Source organism: Camellia sinensis, chromosome 5 (genome assembly GCF_055761805.1).
Source record: "Camellia sinensis isolate YWXY chromosome 5, ASM5576180v1, whole genome shotgun sequence".
Lineage (NCBI taxonomy): Eukaryota > Viridiplantae > Streptophyta > Magnoliopsida > Ericales > Theaceae > Camellia > Camellia sinensis.
In genome coordinates, this window is record NC_138965.1 from 131,676,621 (window position 1) to 131,703,177 (window position 26,557).

Genomic DNA, 26,557 nt, shown 5'->3' on the forward strand with positions numbered 1-26,557 from the left:
TGGTACCTCGCTGCTTAGAGGATGAGAAAGCTTTCGGCCCTTTGTTGTTAGCTTCAGTTGTGCCTTTTCTGGCACATATGGTGCCCTTTCTGGCGAATATGCTGACAACGGGGAACAGACAGAAAACCTGACTCAACTGTGCCCCTAGTTTATCATTTTGACCATTTTTTGTTTTTGGCTTTGGCTAAAACAATTTTAATCAATATGAGAGTTAGATTAACATGCTTGTTCGATTTTCTAATTTGAAATCATGCAAGTTAGGATGTGAGCACTGAAAATTTTCCTTTTTTGGGTCCAAGAAATGGTCCAATTTTGGAAATATGGAATAATTTTTGAGAGAATTTAATCAACTTCATTAAAAATTCTCAAAAACTATTTTTTGCAAATGACCACTGCTCGACCAACGTAGAATTTACTCTTGAGATGCACAACCTCAGATCCAAAACAATGGAAAATTGCCCCTTGTCTGAAGAGCACTGCACAGCGACGGAAAGTTGCCCCTCGTCTGAATGGCACCACAGCGCACTGTAATCAGTCCTCAAAGTGACGATCACAACCAAACTCTCGGATACAGAGAAGACAAAGATGATCAGAACCATTACATGGACACAGTCAATTTGGAAGTGTTTATGGCTGGACTTCAGAATGAAGTTGCCTACTGTAACAAGCCCGCGGGGGACCTCGCTATAGCTCGGACTCGACTTTCGCAGTCACGGTTCTAAATCTGAACCAAAGAGTCCAAATCCGGCAAATCGTTTTAGGAAAACTGATTTTTGAAAGAAGTGCCAAACATGGACTGCTTTGCCAGATACAGAGTCGCCACCTAAATATTTTATTTTGGGAAATTTAGGAAACCCTGACTCGGTGCCAAAAGGCCACGTGTCTGTCATCACCAAAGTTGCCTCGGCTCGGGAACTTGGGTACGATTGGGGAAGGTCACTTCGTGAGCACCCCCGCTCGCCCGGTCATAGACCGGCCTCTACTAACCATGATATCAATTTTTGAAAACATTGTGAGTTCTTATTCCGGTTATTAGCCTAGGTTACTATGTGATGCTCACAGCATATAAGTATAGACCGGGTCGCCCGAATTGGAACAAAACATTTCATGTTTGTTTTTGAAAATGGTTTGCTACCCGCAGGTAGGCTTGAAACATTTTGATGATTCATTCCAATTTAGATAACCCAACCTTCACCCACAGGCATTCAGGCAGATATATCAGATAAGCACATAGACTCATGGTAAGCATGCTATCATGGCATTCACTCACACACATGCGAGGATGCTAAAGCATAAAACTCACCGAGTACTCCAAGCCAAAATAGAAACTATATTAGAAATCATGCATGATCCTAAGTGTACAGAAATGCCTAATGCAACACATACAAAATGCAACTATAGTAGGCTCGGCTATTCTAAGATGGCATATGAAATGCTACAACTAACATGTATTCAACTTGGAATTGAAAGTACAATGCAGTTAGTATGATGCGCCGAGCCCGATGCATGCAATACAGATGAATGATGCAAACATGCTGTCATACTGTATGCTAATTAAAATATGCCTTAATCTAACCATCAAAAGCGGATAAATAAAAGAGAGAAAGACGTGGGGTTGGAAGACATACATCACACTCACCCACACTTATTACAGTTGTGCCCTCACTCGGAGGGTCCAAATAAATATACAGTCCGAATATTACAGTCCCCAAATAAAAGAATATTACAGTCCAAAATATTACAGAATTCTAATTAATCAATGAATTAACTAGAAAGCAAATAAACTGGCCTGCAAGCCAGGGACTGCCTTGCTTCTGGTGGATGATGCATGTCCGGACTGTCTTGCGCGAAAATCCACCGGAATGCCCCAATTAGCCTCTGTTTACACCTGTTATTCTTGAAAAGCGTGCCAAGTCCCGGAAAGTTGCTGATTCCTGGTTTTGCTGCAACAGAGAGCAGGAAAGGGGCATAGCAATGTATTTGCACGAATATATGCATGTCTCGATCCTCGTGCCACCAATCACGCATACCGAGGCATGATGGCCGAGGAGTCGAAATGCACAACTCAATATAGGATGAATGCACATGAAACTACAGCTAAAACCTAACTCCATCATGGATAATCCGGAGTGTCGGCGACTGGGGAATTGAGACACATTCCGTCACTCGGAGTACGAAATGTACCTCGTTTCCCGTGCCCGGGCTAACTCCTATTCCGGACACGATGCAATATGCATGACATGCATGAAATGCAACTAAGATGCAATCCTAACGTACACAATGCTATGAAATGAGATGCCTCGAAATGCGTGCTCGCAGGCACGCAAACTGAGAAAATGCAGAATGCTATGGAAATGAAGTGCCTCGGAGTGCGTGATCACGGGCACGCAAACCGAGAAAATGATATGTGTCTCGAAATGTGTGCACGCGGGCACGCAAACCGAGGCGATGATATATGTCTCGAAGTACGTGCACACAGGCACGCAAACCGAGGCAATGATATGTGTCTCGAAGTACGTACACGCGGGCACGCTAACCGAGGCGATGATAGAATATGGGAAATGATATGGGAATGACAAATGGGCTTATACCAACATGAGAGAGCCTCAGCCACACTCACATCGGATGCCGATGGCAGAAAATGAAGTGCCTCGAAATGCGCGCACACGGGCACGCAAACCGAGGCGATGACAGAATGTGATGAAATGACATGGAAATGACAAATGGGCTTATACCAACATGAGAGAGCCTCAGCCACACTCACATCGGATGCCGATGGCAGAAAATGAAGTGCCTCGAAATGCGTGCCCACGGGCACGCCAACCGAGGCGATGATAGAATGATATGAAAATGACATGAAAATGAAAAATGGGCTTATTCCAACATGAGAGAGCCTCAGCCACACTTACATCGGATGCCGATGGCAGAAAATGAAGTGCCTCAAAATGCGCGCACACGGGCACGCAAACCGAGGCGATGACAGAATGTGATGAAATGACATGGAAATGACAAATGGGCTTATACCAACATGAGAGAGCCTCAGCCACACTTACATCGGATGCCGATGGCAGAAAATGAAGTGCCTTGAAATGCGTGCACACGGGCACGCAAACCGAGGCGATGACAGAATGATATGAAAATGACATGGAAATGACAAATGGGCTTATTCCAACATGAGAGAGCCTCAGCCACACTCACAACGGATGCCGATGGCAGAAAATGAAGTGCCTCGAAATGCGCGCACACGGGCACGCAAACCGAGGCGATGACAGAATGTGATGAAATGACATGGAAATGACAAATGGGCTTATTCCAACATGAGAGAGCCTCAGCCACACTCACATCGGATGCCGATGGCAGAAAATGAAGTGCCTCGAAATGCGCGCACACGGGCACGCAAATCGAGGCGATGACAGAATGTGATGAAATATGGCAAAAATGATATGCAAGCATACTAATGGAATTTCAGCACTAAAATATGGGGAAAACAGTCCCGAAATGAAGCGAAATGACATGAAATGCAAGGAAACGTCCCGAAATGCAACATTAGGCATCCGAAATGGCCTATAGCCATGCCAAACATGCACAATATGGACACGCAATACAAAGACAGAAGCTAGACAGTCCCAAAAGATGCACTTTCACAGTTATAAACAAGGCCAAACAGCAAGTATAGGCAGGGGAAAAATAGCATGCAAGAATAGGGGCCAAAAGAGGGGTAATGAAGCAAGTGGTATAAGCAAAACCCAAAATGAAAAATTTCCTTCTAAAAAACTGAATATGGACCAAAAATATGAACATTTACAGTATATGGAAGCCTCAAAATCAGTATATAAATATGCTAAAAATGTGATGCAAAACAAAGCTCAAAAGGTGCTATAACATGAAGTATATAAAATAATCACCAAACAGAAAAAAAGTGTCAATGAAACATGAAGTATAGGCCAAAATAAGACCACTTTTAGTTCGAACCAAGGTCCAAAAACAGAAGCAAAGAGGGCTACTAATTTATGCAAAAAATGGGGCCAAATAGGGGATATAACTACAAGTGACATATGGAAACACCAAACAAGGTTGAGCCCTTCTCCAATGTTGAAGAGGGGCTCAAAATAAGCCTTATATCAGTTTATAACATGCTCAAAAACAGATTTCTCATGGGCCAAAGATAGCATGCAAAATCATGACATACAAGATGATCAATGAAGCAAGTATATTATGGAGGGCTCAAACAAGGTTGAGCCCTTAATGAGAAGTGAAGATGAGCTCAAAATATGGCCCTTTTCAGTTAGGGCCGGAGCTTGAAACCAAAAAGAAATGGGGCTTAGAGATAGATCAAGGAAAAGGGTCAAAAGGTTAAAAGTGTAACTTACCCTTGAAGATTCAAGCTTTTGTTGCTTCTTGGATGGATTTGCAGCCTCTTTTGCCTTCTAGAAACCTTCCTTGCTGCTGGAGGTGAGGTGGTGGTGGTAGAGCTTGGTGGTGTAGAAGGAATGAAGGTTAGGGACTTAGGGTTTTTTGAAGAATTGAGAGGGAAGAAGATGGAGTTGGCTATGGAGCTTTGAAGAATAATTTTTCTAACCCTTATGAAGAAGACCACCAGCTGGTTATAAGGATCAAGAATGGGGTGTAAAGGTGGGGGAGAAGGAGGGCAAAACTCCCCCACAAAATATCCCCCGGATACAGAAAATATCTGGGGGATATTGCCCCACAGCTGGAAAGGGTACAGTGCAAGGAAGCAGGCCGGCCTCATACTTTTGCTGGAGGTGGCCGGCCGGCCACACCCCCTAGCCGGCCGGCTAGGGGTCAAAAGGGTCAAGTTGATTTTCTGGCCGGTCAGATACTGGGGAGGTACCCCTATGTGTGTACAACATAACCATGTAGTTGAAATTCCAAGAAAGTGGGCCAAAGGGGTTCAACAATGGCTCGGAAAGATGGGGGTCAAAAGGGTCAAGTTGACTTAATGGCCGGCCATGAACTTTTAGGGGCCTCTCATGTGTGTACATCACAGATATGTGGTTCAAAGTTCAAGAAAAAAGGTCCAAGGGGTTCAACATTAGCCCGGAAAAAGGGGTCAAAAGGGTCAGGTGACCTTAATGGCTGGCCATGAACTTTTAAGGGCCTCTCAGATGTGTAGATCACAGATATGTGGTTGAAAGTTGGCAACACTAGCTCCAAGGTATTCAACATTAGCCCGGAAGTGCGAAAAACGGGCGCCGGGAGGCTCCGGAAGAGAGATAACTGGTTGCTGCAACAATTGCTGACCTCCCACCCTTCAGTGACCTTCCTTGTGATAAAACAGAGGTACCTGCCAAAAATGAACGAAAACCGTTGCAAAACGAACGTTCCGGGGCCAAAACACGCAGTTCGGGATCCCGAAAATGGGCTGTTAAGCACCGAAAGTGGCGTTCGGCCACGAAGTGGGTTTCTCAGCCCCCAGTGTCCCTCAAAAGGGAGAAAATAAGATGTATGCCAAAAATCAGAGCAATAGGAGATGGTTAAGCGGTCCCGAACCGAGGTGCACGGCCTGACGGCTCTTGAAAACCGGGAACCGGACTCCGAAATGGGCAAAATGGCCTACGGCCACTAAATGTAGCCTACGAACATTGAGAGATGGTCTACGGGACCTCTCCCTCCCCTCAGGAAAAGAAACAGAGAAAACCGAGTCTGGTTCGCAAACCGAGACAAGGCATAGAAAAGGGTTCGGAAGCCCGGAGGCAGGGCTCACGGCCGCGACTCTGAAACTTCTGAACAAGCACATTATGAAATATCACCAAGTGCTCAACTGGTGACGTCTGAGTCTTAAGGTCGGTCAAAAATGGGGTGTCTACACCTACGTATCCCAAAGATGGGAATTAAGCCTGACGTAGTTCCAGGTTAAGGTACACTCGGGTATTAACCTCTCCTTTTGCGCTCTAATTTTTGCTAAGGCCGCCCTTCCAGGTTTTCAACCTTGCGAGCTTTGTTTTTCTTTTCTTTCCATTTTTTTTATTCTTCTTCTCTTTTCTTCTTCTTTTTTTCTTTTTCTTTTTCATTTTTTTTCTTTTCATCTTTTCTTGCCAGTCTTCATTGGTTTGCAGAATGATCCATCTTTTGAATCTTTAAGCACATGTGACATTTTGCTCCTAGTTCAAGAGCTACTTCTGATCTAGCTTCGTAAGCTTCCTTTGATCACATTTGACCTACTTGCCCCTAGTTCAAGGGTTGCTTCTGATCCGGCCATGGCGGGTCTCCTTTGATGTCATACGACCTTATTGCCCCTAGTTCAAGGGCTGCTTCAAATCCGGCCATACAAGCCTTATGTTGTGATTGATCGTTGAACATTCTGAGTTAAAGTTCAAGGTTTGAAAGCAAAAGGGTTGAGTCTTGAAACATGAGAGCGATCCTATGCTGTGCAATCTCAAGAGCGATTCCACACAGGTCTTCGCGGGACCATGCAAAATATTTTTTTGGAAATCTTTTAAGAAAGTGACTAGTCGCTCGTGAAAACAGTGTAGAACCAATCTGGGTCAAGTCAGGATCCTTCTCAGTATTCACATTAACAAACATGATCTCATTCATTAAGGGCTTAGCATGCCTCTCTTTCTCTCAATTGATCAAAATTTTACAAATCCCGAGGAATTCCTTCCTCTTTGTTGTCATCACAGTGTTCAAAACGTTTTGAAAAACTTAGGTCAATGCAATGATTTCAAGGCACGAAAAAGTAGGTGAAAAGCTCTACCGTTTCATTCAAATCTTTTGGCACAACTGGCTTCATGGCAGAAACAGACGCAAAGAAAGAGTGTAAAAGACAAACACAAAACAAGATAGTGATGTCTGAGGTAACACCCTTGAAATCACCCAACTCCGACATAACAAGACTGACTCGGTACAACAAGACTGACTCGGTACAAGAAGACTGACTCAATACAACACAATAAGACTGACCCAATACCCAAGTCAGAATGTAAAATAACCAACATTTGCACATTGCTCAAAACAGTGTGTGCCATCTACCACATTTGGAGTAAAAATGAGCGCCATCAGTAGGTAGTTCATCCCCCGATCATATAATCACATTATCTCCCCAAGTTCACTGATCTAGTGCCGATAGACTTTGTAGGGCCTGGTGCGACAATGACTTCTTTGTCAATCAGATCTTGTATTTCGTGACGAAGACGAAAACACATGTCAGTGCCATGGCCGGTTTGTTGATGGAAAGCACAGTACTTGGCCGGATCATGGGAGGGAAGAAGTTTATTCGATAATGGCCGCGGTTCCAGGGGCTTCAGATGCCCTTTTTTGATCAGGACCCTCAGGGCCGTTAACAAAGACATGTATAGTGGGGTGAACACCCTCTGGCCCCGAGGTGGGTATTTGGCAGGTTGTGAGCTGGTTGTGTTGGATGTACCGGCGAAAGGGTCGGCAGGTGTTGACTGGGTTTGTCGATCTTTTCCGAGTGTAAGATTGGAGCTGAAAGGGGTCTTTTTGGCACAACAGCCCTTTTCTCGGTTCACCCCTTGATTCGAAGTGCCCCCAACTCGAGCGACAAGAGTGTCCTCTACAGTTTTTGCAACAACTGCAAGCATTTGCTGTTTGTTCAGTCCTTCAGCTTTCAAAGCCTCAACAGCCCACTGAAGATGTTCATAGGGACCAATGCTTGCCCCTACCTTGTTCTTACTATTTGCCTCTACTTTGCCAAGGGATTGGGTCACTATATCAGAGCGGAGCCCAGTTGTTGTCGACACGCCAACACCCAGATCTGAGATGGCTTCAGGTTGGCCCTTTCAATTGCCATTTGCCCCGAGATCAAGGAGCCTTTTAGATTGAAACTTCTGGCCTGTGATGTGGTCGATGATGGAGCCAAAATTCCAAAGGCTAAATCTGTCACAGTTTTTTTTGCAAATCTTCAATCATGCTCACCAGCTCAGAAGTAGTGGGTTCACGGGTTTGAAATGATTGGGGTTCAGGTGTACCCATCATGCATAAGTCCATGCTGACTGGAATGAACACCTCAAGCTTGGGTAAATGGGCTGGGGTGATGTATATACTGGGGTCAAACAGGTTGGCCGTTGTCTGGATGAAGTTTACCTGCCTAGGTGGAGGGTTTTGATTGACATTTGGTTTTTCTGGAGGTGCTATTACCTTGTTGTCAATGAGATTTTGAATCTCATGATATAGTCTGAAGTAAGAGTCGGTATTATGACCGTGCTGCTGATGGAAGGCACAGTATGTAGCCGGGTCATGCTTTGAAGGGAGAGGATCGGGTAGAGGTCGTTGTTCTAACGGTTTCATATGTCCTTTCCTGAGTAGGACCCCTAGAGCTTTAGACAAAGTCATATAAAGTGGGATGAAAACCTTCTTGCCTCGGGGTAGATAGTTCGAAGTTTGGGGGTTTGGATTGGACATACCAACAAAAGGGGTCGCTGTTTTCGGAGCGGTGGTGACCATTCCAACTTCAAAAGATCTTACAGCTGCATCACCACTAGTGGTCGTATTCGAACTGCGTGTATAACCCTTCTTGGGTGACTCCCTTTCGTGGTCAATCAGACCTTGTTTCATAGCATCTTCTATTTGTACCCCAATCTCATGGAGGTCAGCAAAGGTGGAGAGGAGCAAGACAATCATCCTCTACATCAACTTTGGTTGCAGATTCCGCACGACCATCTTTATCTGGTCTTTCTCAGCTGGCCTGGTGCTCATCATAGAAGCCTTGGCTCTCCAACGGGTTACGAAGTCAGAGAAGCCCTCCTTTGGCTCTTGTCTAGTTGCCTCGAGATCACGAGTTGTGACCTCGATTTGCGTATTGTACAAATATTTAGCGACGAAAGCCTCCGCTATCTCTTCCCAACTCTTTTTTACCGAATTCTTCAACTTAGCGTACCAGATGGCCGTAACACCCGACAGGGTTCGACCGAAGAGAGATAGCTTTTGTAATCTGGAGAGGCCCATTGGCTGTAAGATATCAGAGAACAACCACAGATGTACCATAGGATCTCCAGAACCATCAAAACGGTCTATATGTGGCATCTTGAATCGGTCCAGCAATGTCACTGCCGAATCTATGTAACCATCCTCTATGTCTGGAATGGAGTTAACGCCTTGAGCCCTCTTGAACAGTTTTTCAAGCTTGCTCACTTTTAATGCAGTTGGATCTACTTCGACCTCAAAAGGGGCCTCAATTGGGTAGGCCTGCGCTTTGGAAGTCTGAGGTGGAGTGGGATCCACTGGGATATCTGTATTCTCCTAGGCATTGGCGGTAGGGGTAGGAGCCCTTGGTGTAGGAATTTCTACCGGGGGTGGGTGGCATGCAGAAGTTGTTCCCTGTTGTGTTTGTTGCTGTTGCTGTTAAAACTGGGCAATGAGTTCGGCCTGCTGGGCCACGACCTCGGTCTGGCGGGCAGTAAGCTCCGCTTAGCGAGTAGCATCCCGCTGCATGGCCTCCATAGTCTGTTGGAGCTGACACATCATGTCTTTCATACTCATACTGACTAAAAGGGGGCTGATCGGATCTGGTGAGCTTTCTCTTTCTGAGGTGGAAATAGGAAACTAAGCCCAACTGCGCACAAGTGATGTAGATAGTGACCGCTGAACTGGAGACTGTTGAACTGGTGATCTGTACCTAACTGGCCTTTTTGCCTTGCCTCTGGCGAAAGAAACACCGGTTGCCCTTGAACTAAATCTTTGACCTGGGAAAGTCTATCAACATAAGTCCGGTGTACTCGGGGGACATTGGAGCCTTCTGAAGCTATGGTTCCAAGACTACCCTGCAAAAGAAGAAAACAGAGAGCATCTCAGCCTGATTTCACCAGAAAAAATATGAGCATAGTTGAATAACTGCACTCTCTACTAAATTCAGCCCAAAATTCTGCCTCAAATCTGATACCCTCAGGCTGATACCCAGACTTGCAACTGATACATGCATTCCTTGTAAGGACACACCCTAACAGCACATATCAAGCAAGTGAGACCTAAAACACCCCTATGGTGGGATAGGGTTTCCCTGTCCTATTTTGTCAAGAATTAGGGTTTCACTATGCACGCATGTGGTTTCAAACAACCTACATTCGAGTAAGCAACCTGTCCTAGTTTGGAATGGTCTCTATGGCTTCCGATATGCAACTAGGTCGAATGGTCGAAAATGGTGCCTCGGTAAAAACTGAGGTTTGTGTTTCCATCGTGGCAGAGCCCATAACCGGTCAGCCTTATGGCACGCTTTTTCAAGCAAGCCTCCGGCAAACTGTCCTGGAATAACATATGGCAAACACGGTGTCCTAGGCGCACCAATGCAAATGCAATGCAAAGAAACACATAAGTGTAGACAAAACAACATATCATGAGTTTCAAGTCAAGTTCTCTAAATCCCTAGCAGAGTCGCCAGAAACTGTAGCTCGACTTTTTCGCGCGCCCCCTTTCGGAGAGGCTCGAATTGGTTCTACAATTTGAACTCCTGTCACGGTTCTGTATCTAATCTCACAAAGTGCAATGTAAGACTGATAAATCACCAAAGAGTCTAAATCCGACAAATCGTTTTGGAAAATCGATTTTAATCGAAAAAACGCCAAACATGGACTGCTTTGCCAGATTTCAGAGTCACCACCTAAATATTTTATTTTGAGAAATTTAGGAAACCCTGACTCGTGTCTAAGGCCACGTGTCCGTCATCACCAAAGTTGCCTTGGCTCGGGAACTTGGGTATGAGAGGGGAAGGTCCTGAAATGAGCACCCTCGCTCGCCCGATCAAAGGATCGGCCTCTACTAAACATGATATGTTATTTTTGAAAACATGTGTTCTTGTTCCGGTTTATTAGCTAACCTTACTATATGATGCGCATAGCATGCAAGTATAGACTAAATCGCTCGATTTGGAACAAAACATCTCATGTTTATTTTTCAAAAGTGATTTGAAGATGCTACTCGCAAGTAGGCTAAAACGTGGATTTGCCACCAAAAAAGGCGGGCTTAAAACATGATGATTTGCCATTTCAAGTGGGCTTAAAACTCACATTTTGATGAATTATTCCAATTCAAGTAATGAAGCCTTCATCCACAGGCATTCATGCAGTTAAACACTTAAGCAAATAGCCTCATGGCAAGCATGCTAAACATGGCAACACTCACACTCATGCAAGTATGCTAAAGCGTAAACACTTACAGTGTACTCCGAGCCAAAACAGAAAACTAGTTAAAAATCATGCATGATCCTAGCTATGTCGAAAATGCCTAATGCAACACATGCAAAATGCAACTAAAATAGGCTCGGCTATCTAAAATGGCATATGAATGCAACACTTGATAACATGCTTTGAAACACGTATTCAAGAAAGTGTATTGAAATATAATGCAGTTTGAATGATGCACCGAGCCCGGTGCATGCAAGACGAATGAATGATGCATGCATGCAAGCATAAGGTATGCTAATCGAAATATGTCATAATCTAACCACTGAAAGCGGGTAAATAAAAGGGAGAAAGATGTGGGGTTAGAAGACATTCACACACGCATGCACACTTATTACAACATTTGCCCTCTCGACGGAGGGTCCGAATGAAAGAGAGCTAACTAGCTACACTAATTAAGCTAACTATTACAAACCACAACTAATTAACTATTTCAGTTAACTAATTATTACAATCTAAACAGATTAGCTAAGCACATTAACTATTTAAATACAGAACCAACGAATTAACCATCTAAGCAAAGCAGTTAAAAGGCCTCCAGGGCGAGAGGATGCATGCATGCTTGATCGACTTCCTCCCGAAAATTCGTCGCCTTGCCACCGGTTGCCTCTGTTTGCATTTGCCTTGATTCCTGAACACCGAACCAATCTTCAGGTTGTTTCTGCTGCAGAACCGAAATAACTTTGGACCACCTCTAAGCTTGAGAACTGTCGGCCACTTCCACTGGCCGGTTGGCCACTTGCTCCTACACACTCCAATTTTGCTGCAAACAGAGTACAACAGAAGCAAAGCAAGATATTTGCAGAGTATGTGTGTACAACCACCCTCTTTATCATTTCTCAAGCTCAAAGGAGTGCGGTACTCGACTCTCAAGCCACCAACTGAGCATTGCAATGCACGATGGCTGAGAAGCCAAGTTTGTACAAGTCAATGAATGCACAAATAGACTCGATGAAACTTCCACCCTATCATGCACGATCAAGGGTGTCGGTGACTAAGAAATGAGGCATGTTTCATCACTTCATGTATAAAACGTCTCTCATTTCTTGTGTTTGGATAAACGTCCGATCCAAACACATGTAATACAACACACATATGTTATCTTGGCATGTTTTAGTTGATTCAATTTTTGTTTACACATTTTACATTACCAATCCATTCTTTAATTGGTTAAGTCCAATGTGCAAGTCCTCTAAGGAGAGGAGGTCAACCAAAAGAATGGTTTAAGGCATAGGAAAGACCATGCCTTTGGCTAGAAGGAACCCTCAAGAGAGAGTTAAAGCCATTTAAGCACAAGTCTCAATCTTATGCATTAAACTCAAACTCAAGACTAACCAATCCCCAAAACAAATCAAAAGTAATGAAATGAGGGAGATGGCAGATTTTTTAGTGCTAAAGTGGCATGAAAAACAAGACTCTAACATGCAAACACCTCATGTACAACATGCTAGAAGACTTAAGCATTAAAACTAGCAAATGACACAACACTAAAACCGTGCAGCACAATGATCAAAGGACTAAACCAGCCCAAAACAGATCTCATGCATGCCAAAACAGTGGCCAAAATGAGCTGAAATGATAACATGAAAGGCAAGATATGCATGCTCATGCGTTATCTCACAAACAAAGCATAAGGTACAACTCTCAAGAGCTATGAAGAAGTGAAGTGTATGAGAGTGTGTCTACACTAAATGCACTGAAATTACATGCCAAATGGTGCCATACCATGCAAACATCACATGCACAACATGTTAAAGGCCCCAAAACTCAAAGCTAGTCAAGCCCCTTTACATTACAACCATATTAAGCAATGCTCAAATGACCTTGACCACACAAAACAGACCTAAGGCAGGTCGAAACAATGGCAAAAACATGCTAGACTTGCAACATAGATGGCAAGAAAGATATGCTCATGTATTAGCTCACAAACAAGGCATAAAGGCACAACTCTTAAACACAATGAAAGAGTGATAAACATGAGAGTATGACAGTGAAACATGCTCTGAAATCACATATTAGATGATGCCATATCATGTAAACAACCCCAAGCAAAGCATGCTAGTGGACTCAAAACACAAGACTAGTGAAGCCTATCATGCTATAGCTATACAAAGCAAGCCTCAAAGGACCTAAACCACTCATGACAGAGTTAAAGCATGCTAAAACATGAGTAAAAGCATGTTGGAGTGTAGCCAAAACAAGATGGAATGATAAGCCAAATCACCAAGTACACTAGGTTAATGAGCATGATTGCACTACAAGTGCAAAAGCCAAGCAAGAGGTGACCCAACCAACCAAAATCAGAGTTAAAGCATGTTAAATAATGGCCAAAAACATGCTGGAATAGAGCCAAAGCATGCTAGAATTATAGGCTAAGACACTAAGCATGCAAGGCTAATGAGTGAGATTGCACTACAAGTACAAAAAGAAAATAAGAAGAGGCCAAACCAGCCAAAAACAGAGTTGTAACATGCTAAAATAGGACCAAAAACATGCTAAGATAGAGCCCCAAAAGGGTAGAAAAACATGCCAAAGAGTGAGGCCATCAACACATGCAAACAAGGTACAAAGGGACAACCACCCCCACCTATTTTGGGTCCCAAAATCCACTTTCCACCACTGAAATTTCTCTAGAATTCAATGGGTAAAAGGCCAAGAAAAGGTGATCTCAAAGGCTTTAAAAGATAGCTCAAAGCAAAGCAAAGCAAGCCACAAAATGGGGTAGACCACCCCTAACTCAAACAAGGCCTCAAACAACCATTTTTAACACTTAAAACAAAGGTTTTGGTATTTGAAAGCTAGGCCTAAAACATCATGCAAAGATGGCCAAGATTGATCAAAAAATAAAGCTTAAAGAGGGAAAACAATCACTCTTGAAGCACAACTTCAAAATCAGCAACTTCTGAGCCAAAAACCAACTTTAAGCTCTCAAATATGACCTCCAAGAACCTCATATCAATGATGGTAGTGTTTGGCTAAGAGTCCCTTTTGCAAATGCACCAAGAATTCCCACTTTTAAGCCCTTTTAAGCACAAAAATATAGAGAGAGAGATAGAGAATTCTAGAGAGAGAGTAGATTTTTTGCTCTAAAAATCTGAACCCCTTAGAAGGGGGAGAGACCTCCCCTTTTATAAGTAATGCAAGCAAAAGCTTGCTTGACAAGCTTAGAGCTTGTTCCAATCCCTCCATACACGTGTATGGAGGATGCATTCAGTGACCAACAGCTGGCACAGCTAGCACCAAAAATATCTGCAAAAACAGAAAAAAGGCCATAGGCCATTTCAAGTGGCCTGCAAGAGGAGAAAGTGGCCTACAACTGCCAAAAGTGGCCGACAGGCCCTCCCCTCCCTCCAGGTAAGAGGTAACAAGGTATGGTCCAAAAACAAACCAAAAAGAAGAGAGCTAAGAGGCCCCAAGACAAGGCACTTAGCCGAAAGCTCCTGAAACTAGCCTACCAGCCACTGCAAGTGGTCTACAAGAAGGAAAAGTAGCTTACAGCTACAAAAAGTGGCCTACAGGCTCTCTCTCCCTCCAGGCAAAGACACCAAGGCATGGTAAAAAACAAACTAAAAAGAAGAGAGTTAAGAGGTCCCGAGACAAGGCGTTCAGCCGAAAGTTCCGGAAACTCATAACGAGCACAAACATGCACAATCACCGAGTGCACAAACGATGACATCAAAGTCTTGAGGTCGGTCAAAAATGGGGTGTCTACAGAGAGGTATTGTTGGGCCTTGTGGGCTCACTTTTCGGTCTCATTTTCATAATCTGAGCCATTTATATTTTAGGATTTGAGTACATCATCTTGGTAAAAATCCAGGTCGATCAGATAACAGCAACCATGTGTTTGTATCAGTTTTGTATGAAAAATGGATGGTGAGAAAATAAACGGTTCATACAAAATTGATCCAAGCATGTGAATTCCGTTATCTAATCGACTTGATTTTTTACAAGTATGATGTACTTGACAAATCCTAAAATATGAACGGTCCAGATTATCAAAATGGGGTCCAAAAATTGTCCCATTGAATGTTTAATCCAATATTAGAACCCCAAAACTAACTCATACCAATATGAATCGATAAATTATGATATAATTTATACATAATGTTTAAATTTATTGTTATCAAATATTTTTACTAAGATTAAAGTTAACATATGAAATATAATTTAGGATGACTCTATCTTAGATAATTTTATAATATATGAATATATGTAATACTTGTGTCATAGTGTTAACATAAATACATAATTTTTTTATCTAAATTCAAATTTTTTAATAGATATGCATAAAATATGTTCATATTTCTTATTTACAAAATAAAAAAATTTTCTAGATATTTATTTACCAATTTAATGAATAAATAGGTCAAATAATTCATAAATTAGGCATAGACCAAGACAATTTTTAATGATTATGTGAAAATCATGTTAGCATAAATATACAGTTATTTATGTGTAACTTTGATACAAATGAATAAAATTTAATTAATAGTAAATCATTTTTACTACATTTTTAAGATAAATTTTATATTATTATTTAATTTCAAAACTAATTTTTGATTATTTATTTATACTCATGCATAGCACTATCAATGCCACTTTACCGACTCTTAACACAAAGTAAAAATAAAACTAAAAGGAAAATGATTTTTTTTTTTTTAATTTAGTAGCTTCAGAATATAAAAATTGCTAAAATTTATAGGTTATTAACATAAAACAAAATTAAAATGAAACTAACTAAGATTTTAAAAAGAAAAGTGATGTTATTTTATTTTTATTATTTAGTAGCTTCAGAATACAAAAATTCTTAAAATTTATAAGTTATTGACACAAAATAAAATTAAGAAATAAAAAGGTGATCCCTTGATTTTTTATTTTTTATTTTTAATTAAGTAACTTTAGAAATAAAAAATTGTTAAAAATTATTAGTAGTAGACACAAAATAGAGTTAAAATTTGTACAATAAGATATCATAAATGCTTATTTTTTAACTACACAAAATTAAAATTTTAAAAAATTATAGTTTCCGTTTAACTCTTATCTAATGTTTAACTTATTACACCCTGGTTCTTATTTTTGAGGTTTTTTTTCTAACAAATTTCAAAAAATTATAGGTGACATTTTACTTTTATCCAATTTTGAAACTACTACCCTATTTTGTTCTTCTATTATTGGAGTTATATTAGATTTTTTTTCCCGATTTATCTTATTTTATTTTTAAAATTTTAAATTTCAACTTAATTTTTTCTTTTTAATCTTCATTTGATGTTTACTGAATTTCTTTCTACCTCAATTTTCTTAAATTTATTTAATTTTCTCTTTCTATATTCTTATAGTTCATCCTCAAATTTAAACTTGATTTTTTTTTTATCTTTATCTTATATTTACAGAATCCACTCTTGCTCTTAATTTTCAGTTGAATTTATTCTTTTTCAAAGATTTATCTAACTTTCTCTTTCTATATTCATCTTCAAATTTAAATTTAATTTTTTTTAATCTTTAATATTTATAGAATTTTACTCTTTCTCTTCCTTTTATTCTTTTTCAAAGATTTATCTAATATTTTCTTTCTATATTCATCTTCAAATTTAAACTTAATTTTTTTTAATCTTTATCTTATATTTATTGAATTTTACTCTTACTTTTCATTTTCAATTGAGTTTATTCGATTGAATGTATTTCAAAAAAATTAAGTAGTCCTACATATTCATTTGATGTTTACTGAATTTCTCTCTACCTCATTTTTCTAGAATTTATTTAATTTTCTCTTTCTATATTCTTATAGTTCATCCTCAAATTTAAACTTGATTTTTATTTTTTATTTTTTATGTTTACCTTATATTTACAGAATTCACTCTCGCTCTTAATTTTCAGTTGAATTTATTATTTTTCAAAGATTTATGTAATTTTCTCTTTCTATATTCATCTTCAAATTTTAACTTTTTTATTTTATTTTATTTTAATATCTTTATCTTATATTTATAAAATTTTACTCTTACTCCTCCTTTTTGATTGAGTTTATTCGATTGAGTGTATTTCAACAAAATTAATTAGTCCTATATATTTATATAAAAATAATGAAATCACTTAAATCTATTATTTAAATATCCATCTAAATTAATATTATTATGTTTTTATTCTTGTCAATCCCGTTTGACAATACTCTTTTCAATTGTAATTGTATTCGATCTTTTATTTCAGTGAGGCTATGAGTTTTAGATGCGATTCCAACCCGAATTGTGCCTTGTAGAGAAGTTTGTGATGTTAATTCTATCATATTTGCCACTTCGCTGACTATGTCGGGGATCAAGCTGTCTAAACAGCTTGTGGGGATCCAGGGGGCAGCGCCCAGGCAGGGTCAAAGGGCAGCGCCCTCGAAGCAAAAAGCAAAATTGCAGTCGAAGTTGTTTGTCCGCTTGAGCGGCCATTCTTGGGCTCGAGCGGAGATCACGACCTTTCAGAAGTTTCACTAGCCTGCAAAAGTACTGAGAGTTGTTTTTTTTTTTTGCTTTAGCGGCCATTCCTGCGCTTGAGCATAGATCCGCTTGAGCGGCCATTCTTGCGCTCGAGCGGAGATCGCGGATCTGTTTTCTATAAATATGTGTTTCGGTCCGATTTTAGGGTACGACTTCCAGATCTTGTTCTTGGGTATTAGGGTTTTCATCTGAGGCTTCTTTGCTTGTTTCCTTTGATATCTATGAGAATTTAACCATGAATTAAGTGGATTATATCAAAGGGTTTGTTTGTTTTATTTATTCAATACAAAAGAGAGAGTTGTTCTTCGATGGATTCCATGGAATTTAGGCCTGAAGTTTTGATGGATCTGGAGTGGCTCATCGTCGTGGATTCGACATCGACGTTGTGGATTCAACGTTGGGCAAGACAATTCCGAGGTGAAGACCGTGGTAGAAGAGGCATATAAGGATTGGTTCAATTCGGGCGTGGATTCGTTAGGTAATTGAGAGTACATTTGTATAATTCCTTTTATTTTCTTAGTGGATTGTTTTGTAGTTTTGGCCTGTGATTTTTTTATCACAATTAGAGGTGCTCTAATTGTGATTTTTTCACGTTAAAATCGTTGTGTCGATTTGTTTTGATTGTTTGATTGGGATTGTTATTTACTGCTTAAAATTGATACACAATCACAAATTAATATTTAGGAGATTTCTAGATTTTTTCAAATATTATAGTATTTAGTTAATTTTTAACATGTTTAGCATTATTTTTCACATTTTGTTACTTATTCGTGTATAGCACGGATTTTACGCTAGTAGTAAATTATACAAAATTGTTATATAGATCGATTTGATTAATTATGGTTCTTTCATTTAAAAATATAATGTCCGTTATTATAATCATAATTTACAAATAGACGACTAGAACATCAAACCAAAACTTTGATCTTGACATCAAATGGGAGCTTATTGAGTGCTTAATGCATATCGAATCAAGCAAATGTCAGAATTCCATTAGTGCTTAATGTGCTTAACACCATGATTTGTTTAACATTTTTAGTGCAATTTGCATAATGGGTAGAGGATGTGTTATTGCCAATCTTCTGCTAATTAAGATATTCCATCATGAAGTTATTGAAACAATTCCCAATTCCATCTTTAAAAAAAAGAAAAGAAATTAATTAATTAATTGAAATTCCATAGATTCAATTGTTGGCCGGTGGTGCTACATGCACCAATTAGTGTACCAACATTAGTTATGATATTATTATTGAGCACACTTATTAATCATACTATAAATACTAAGAACTTCTTAAATTATGTCACATTATCAATTGGTATACTAATTAATATACTAATTAGTACATATAGCATTATTCATTGTCGGCCAATCCTTTTTCTGGCCAAAAATTTAGTAGTCTCAAAGTACTTATGGTTCCAACCAAAATGAGATCATCACGTGCAAAATAGTATGGTTTCAAAAAAAATTGCATGGCATGTAATGGCCTTTCAAATCTAATCTGGCACGCTTAATGATGTGTTTAGTGGGTAAATTTTGGGAAGAAATTTGAAAAGAAAAAGAAAAAGAAAAAAGATGGTGAAATATAAATAAAATATATTTATATTTCACCTAATTTTACACACTTTTTTTTTTTCATTTTCAAAATCTATTTTTAAATTATCTAACCAAACACAATGTAAGAAGTTGAGGAATATCACTTTTGTGCAAGGGTTGTCCTTTAAAATGTGTCATGTAATGACTAAAAAAATTTAAATTTGTGAAATTTGATTGGTGAAATCATATTTTTAAAAAAAATAATAATAATCTCTACTAGATAAAGGAGATTGATTTCTTATGGGTTGGTTTGGAAAGTGGGTTGGCTTTTTGATTTTTTGATTTTTTTGGCTATTTTAGCCTGAACTAAAAAGTTTGGTTTGAGAAGGGCTTTTTGACTTTTTGACTTTTTTTGTGAGATAAGAGAGTAATGATTATGGGTTGAATGTGATGTTATATTTTTTGTGGCTAAAATAACCTATTTTGTCTTTTGTAACTAAAATAGCCAAAAAAACCCCATATTGTTCTTCCCAAACGATGCCAATAGCATTTTTGTTTTTAAGTAGACCGCTTATAAAGTTTTACAGCCACAAGTACCCTGAATAAGAATTAAATAATTAATAGGAACCGGCTGATGTACCTTCTTATAAATTAAAAATTAAAAATTAGAAAATATATGTTAATAACATTCCTCTCCTAATTTTTCAATAATTAGTTTTTAAAATTTATTTAATTTTTTTATCTCATAAATTGTAATAAAAAATTGGAAAAATTATCATTAAATCCCAATGAGATAATATTGATAAATTTATTCATGTGTTTTTTCTTATGAACTATTTGATCGTTTTTAATTGGTAAGATATATTTTATTTAATTTGGTGATGTTGGAGTTTATGATGGTGTTTGGGAAGTGAGTTTTTATGTAGATTTTAGTAGATGTAGGTTTTTATGAGATAAAAAATTTTTGGTGTTTGGGAAGATAGTTGGGTTTTTATGTGGTTGGATGTGATGTTTGTGAGAGAAAAAGTGAAATGATTATGGGGTTAGATGTGATATTTTGTTTGGATGTGTTTTTTTTGGTTTTGCAAAACTTTTGTCTTTTAGTGGAAAAAATGAGAAAAAAATTTGGGAACTTGCTTCCCAAACACCACCTATGTTTGTATTCTTTTTGTATTATTTATTTTGATTTTGTTGATGTGTGGCGTGTGGGTGTGGGAGGGTAAAGTATGTAACAGTTTCATTTTTTCGTTTTGGGGGTGTGATTTGTGTAGAGTGATTCACGGTAAAAATGTTTCAATTGATGATGTTTTTGTATAATGCGAGAAACGTTATTTCTTCGAGAAATAGTTTTTCGTTTCTGCGTTTTTTCATGGTATTGAAGGTGGGTTGCATTGTGCTGCTTTGTTCCATTTGTGACCAGATGAGTGTGGTGTTTGTTTTCATTTTTTTTGTGGGATCTTTTTTATGGAAAATTATTCAATAACTCTAAAACATTAAGTGGTCTTATTCCAAGTCAATCATCAATTACTTAACTTTATGTTGTTCCCCTATCCCTAATATAAATCATAGGCTCTTACCTCTCTCTATCAATCAAAACCTTATGGAGCACCACATGTCCATACTTTTAGACTACTGAACAATCACCCCTTTTTCATTGGGTTGTTTGTTTGATGTTTCTGGCATATGCTAGGGATGTGGATTTGTTAGTGTATGCACCATTTGTGACTAACGACAATGCTACGTAGCTCAAATTTTGTGGCTCAAAAGTGGCTCAAATGGCTAAAACGACGTCGTTTTGAGTACAGAACAACATAAAAATGGCTAAAACGACGTCGTTTTGGCCATTTGAGCCACTTTTGAGCCACAAAATTTGAGCTACGAGACATTTTCCTTGTGACTAATTGTGTATATGAATAATTTTTTGTAGCTCGAAATTCTTTTGCCCCGAATGGCTCAACTATGGATATATATATATATATATATATTTCTTCTTTTCTTTTCTTTTCTTTCTTTCCCTCTTATATCTCTGAAACAGACAGACAGAGGGACGAAGAGAGAGAAGAGGAAGGGGGAAGAGAGAGAGAGCACACCCATCATTGGCGCCATCCTCTCTTTCTCCCTCTTTCTCTCTCTAAAAATGCCATCTTTCTCTCTCTAAAGCCCACACTCTTCCTTCATTTCTCTCCCTTTTTAAAAGGCCCATCTTTCTTATGTCTCCAAAACACATTATTCTCTCTCCCTCTTCTGTGTAGAAGGAGCATCAAGATTACCAACATTAAACCATTGAAACCCAATTGAATTCCAGAAATTAAAAAAAAAAAAAAAACCAATTTGATTTTTCTATACAGAGCAAGAACAAAGATGTGTTGTTGATGATGATGATGATGATGATGATGATGTGTTGTTGATTAACCAGCGCCATCCTCTCTTTTCCCTGTTAGCTTAACCCAACCATCCTCTCTTTCTCTCTCTAAAAATGCCATCTTTCTCTCTCTAAAACCCACACTTTTCCTTCTTTTCTCTCTCTTTCTAAAAGGCCCATTATTCTTTTATCTCTAAAACACATTATTCTCTCTCCCTCTCTCTTCTGTGTGGAAGGAGCATCAAGATTACCAACATTAAACCATTGAAACCCAATTGCATTCCAGAAATTAAAAAAAAAAAAAAAACCCCATTTGATTTTTCTGTATAGAGCAAGAACAGAGATGTGTTGATGATGATGATGATGTGTGGTCTGATTGAAAAAAAAAAAAATGATTTTGATTTCAGTTTGGGAGAAGAAACAGATAATAAAAGAGAAAGAAAGAAGAAAAAAAAAAATTTCCAAAACAACACTGTTTTGTATTCGAGCCATTTCGGGCCAAGTGCTTTTCGAGCTACATAGTAGCTCTGTTGTATACATGTATGCATACAGAATCATGTAATAAGTGTAGTTATTTTCAATTCTTATTTCACTTTTGGATTTTGTGTGTGTTATATTGATTGAAGTGTTATATTTAGGAAAAGTATATTACGTAGTTGTTTGGGATGTGCTATACAAGTGTACTTTTTGACTTTTTGGTTAAAAAAGTAGAGAAAAAAATGTATATTTGGGATAACTTTTTAACTTTTTACGAAAAGATGTGTAATAAAATATTGTAGTAAAATCAAAATGACCATTTTACCTTTTTGACTTTTTGAATAGTTGAGTAATTGAATTCAAAGGGCAAAGGCTTCCCCCACAAGCTACCCTTGAATAGTATTTTTTTTTTAGTTTTTTTAGTAACTTTTTGACTTTTAACTTTTTTAGTTTATCCCAAACAAGGCTTAAGAAATTTTTTAGTGTTTTTGTGTGTGTTGCATTTGAGCGTGTTACATTGGAGTGTTAGGGTTGGAATTACTTTGATTGGAGTGTTACATTTGGAAAAAAATACACTAACGCTATGTTTGGTTGAGGGATTTGGAAAGATATTTGAAAAGAGAAAGAGAAAAGGTGTGTGAAATTAGGTGAAATATAAGTAGATTTTACCTACTTTTTTCTTTTATCTTTTCGAATCTCTTTCCAAATCCCCCTAACTAAACACAGCGAAGTTTTTTAGTGTGTTACATTGGAGTGTTATGTTATTAGAGTGTTACATTCTTGTTCGTAATTTGAGATTTGTTCTAGAAACAGGGAAAATCCAAAACTTCTATAGTCTGGATTGCCCAAATGTGTAATTTCACATTTAGAGAAATTCACTTTTATTTCTCAAAAATTAAACCCAAACGGATGACTACCCTTTTTTGTAATTTCTACTTTTATGAGACTTTTGAATTCATATGAAAAAATAGAGGATTAAATAATTTACAAAATCACATTTTGGTATTTGTTGATATTTTATCCTAAAAAATTATAGCAAACACTCTGACATATATTCTTTACATAAAAAATTATAAATATCCCCAATAAATTGCACCAAATGAACTATAGGCCGATAAAAAGTAGATAGAATGTGTAATTAAAAAATAAAAAAAAAAATCTTTTATAATTTTTGATTGGGCTAATTATTCTTGATTTATATTTTAATAATTACTTAATCATTTTAATTTAAGTATAGGCCGATAAAAAGTAGATATGTGTAAATTAAAAAAAAAAAAAACTTTTATAATTTTTGATTGGGCTAATTATTCTTTATTTATATTTTAATAATTACTTAATCATTTTAATTTAGGCCCTACCCACCGGCCACCGTCCGCCGATGTGAAAATCTACCCTATGTCTTTCTTCTGCCCCCCAATGGAGAGGATTTTTGGCTCTTCCCCTACCGGGCATAATAGGGGTTATGTTATATCTTTATATCTAAATGTCAAGATGTAAACCGTACATGAAGTAAAATAAAAAGTAAATCATTAATAACGGTTAATAGTCGGACTTAATTTTTATCAAATTTTATTAAAAATAAATTTTAATAAAATTGTCGTTAAAAATAATTTTTTGTGACAATTTTTTACGTTTGTCGTTAAAAATTAACAATTAGTAACTTTTTTCACATGATTTTTATAAATTATCGCTGAAACTTATAATTAGTGACTTTTTTTATGAAGATTTTTTAATCTGTCGCTAAAAATTAAAAATTAGTGACATTTTGTGATGATTTTTTAAAATTATGGCTAAAATTTATAATTAATAATATTTTTTATAACAATTTTTAAACTGTCGTTGAAAATTAATAATTAGTGATATTTTTAATAATGTTTAATGAAAAACGTAATTTATTATATGAGAGGACGTCAGCAATGGTTAAAAATATGAGAGGACGCGGAGGCAATGGTTGGAAAGGCGAGAAGAGGAGGCGATGATGGTTGGGAAGAGGCGAAGAGACGATGATGGTGGTCAGAGAGAGAAGAAGAGGCAATGACGATGGTCAACAGTGAAACAAGTAATGGGTTAGGGTTAGAGTTTTTGGATTTGAGAATGAAGGAGGAAGATGGTGGATTTGGAAATCAGTAAGGAAGATGAATGTATAGTTGTCATTTTCTATTTTAATTTTTTAAAATCGAAACTCACTCTTGAATTGGGTGGGTGCATTACACACTCCGTTAGATTAGACAAAAAATATGAAGATGCAATTTAATCCAAAATCGTAAGGGGATTTTCCGTCAGTATTTAAACAATGGAGAGGTAAAATGCTCCGAAATCAAATTACATGGGGGCAAATTGAATTTTGCTCAAAATAATATTCTAATTTGTTTGCTTAAGTCATTAATAGTACAAACGGTGTATTTCACAAATTGCATAGCATAGGCTATGTGTTTTTTTTCCAAATGTCGTTCGAGTGAATTACACATAGAATAAACTATAAGAAATTAATATTATACATCTTTCATCAAAAAAATATTAAAAAAATAATAACAATAAAAAAGAAAGAGTATTACCAACTGAGTGGCCAGATTCGAATTTCTTTTCTTTTTTTTTCTTCAAGTATTGTTGGAGATAATAGTTTTTCAGCACCTTGAATTTAAAATTGAAGTGGTACCCAACCACTGATTAAGGTAAATCTGAGTGGTTTTGTATTCTTTTAAATGAGAAGATTACAATACAAAAATAATGAGCCGAAACCATTGAGAGTTGAATGGGAATTGTCTCATGAAATGGGCATTAATAAAGATGAGTTTAGATTTGGACTTAATCTTAGTTTGGACTGGGCTTAGGATTGTGCTTGTGCATGTGCTCGGTTTGATGATTTAGAGTTAATCTTGAGCTTGGGCTAAATTATATTATGTTGGGCTTAACTTGTGTATGTGTTTGGCTTGAATTGGGTTGTGTCCAACATTAGTATTCATTTTGTGACTTATCTAGTTGGTTTATTCAAACATCATTATATATATATTTATTTGTATATATTAAGCAAATGAGAAATGTCAATTTTTGTAACTCTCATCTTTTGATGATGGAATTGATGACCATATACACAATCTTACAAAGCAATACAAGCAATACATCAATGGATTCAAATTCACATCTCTCACAACAAATTTACAATTAAATATGAACTTCATGATCAGAGAGAGAGAGAGAGAGTTTACCACTTGAGAACATTTTCTAGACTAACAATTTGCAACTTACAAAACCCAAAATTCATGAGAAAAGAGGCTTTATACAAGTAGAGACAATGAAAACATACCAATTGTAAGCACAACACATAAACATACAACACAAATCTAAATTGAGACTAGCATTTATTTATATTAAAAGTATATATAAAATGACAATTCTATAGAAGAGAGAAGATATATAGAACAGAACCTCTTCATCTGTCTTCTCTCTAAGGCTTTATGCCCCCAATTTTCGATCCTTATCTACACAACCAAATCAACATTGTACCTATGTTGATCACATTATTAGAGATGGCTGATTGAAAACCCTAGGAGAAGATTCAAGATTGTAAACCCTAAGAGAAGAATTGACAAGAAGAAAGAGAATACGAAACCGAGATTATAGACGGTGGTGCTCACCTTAGTAGACGATGGTGCGCGCTCTCACTGGTGCAGACAGTGGTGGCGGTGGAGCTTCAAAATTGAGAGAGATAGAACTTCAAAATTGAGAAAGAGAACTTCGAAATCAAAATCGAAATTGCTTTGAGATGAATCTTTCATCCCCTCTCTGAGATGTATCGAAATCACTGAGATGAATCATTGTTGATTCAGTCTGTTGAGAGAGATTAGGGTTTAGAGAGAGAGAGAGATAGAAAGGAAGAAAGTGAGTGAGAGAGTCGATCGGTTTTCCTCATATTCAAACTAAAGATGCTTCTTGTTTCTTCAAAATAAGGATGTGGGAATATTATATATAAAAATAAAATTTAAAAATATATAAAATCACACGTTAATTAAAATGTGTGATAAAAAAAAGGATATAATTACATTTAATTAAAAAGTGACATAAAAAATAAATACTAATAAATACTATCACACTCAATTAAATTATGTGTAATTAAAATATTAATTTGATTTTTTTAATCACACTTTCATTAAAAGTGTCATGTTTTAACTTCCTTAAGCATTTTTTGTAGTAGTGAATGAAATAGAACCTCAAAATAATTATGACTACACAAGCCATAATTAATGATTTAAGAAAATCATATCCTCCTATAGAATTGCCTCAATAGTCACACAATTCAAGAACCTCATTTGATTGTAAAAATTCTTGTAGCGCATTCGAGTTTATGTCATGAATCATGATTAGCAAACAAATATACTTCTCTCCTCCACATTTGTGGTATTACATAAATTAGCACAAAAATTAACCTCACTTTCAACAAGTGTCACAACTAATAACTCATTTTTGATAAATTCATATTTTATTTAATAAAATAATAATCTATTCATTTATATGATTATCAAACGATTTAACGATTTTTATCCAATTAAATAGA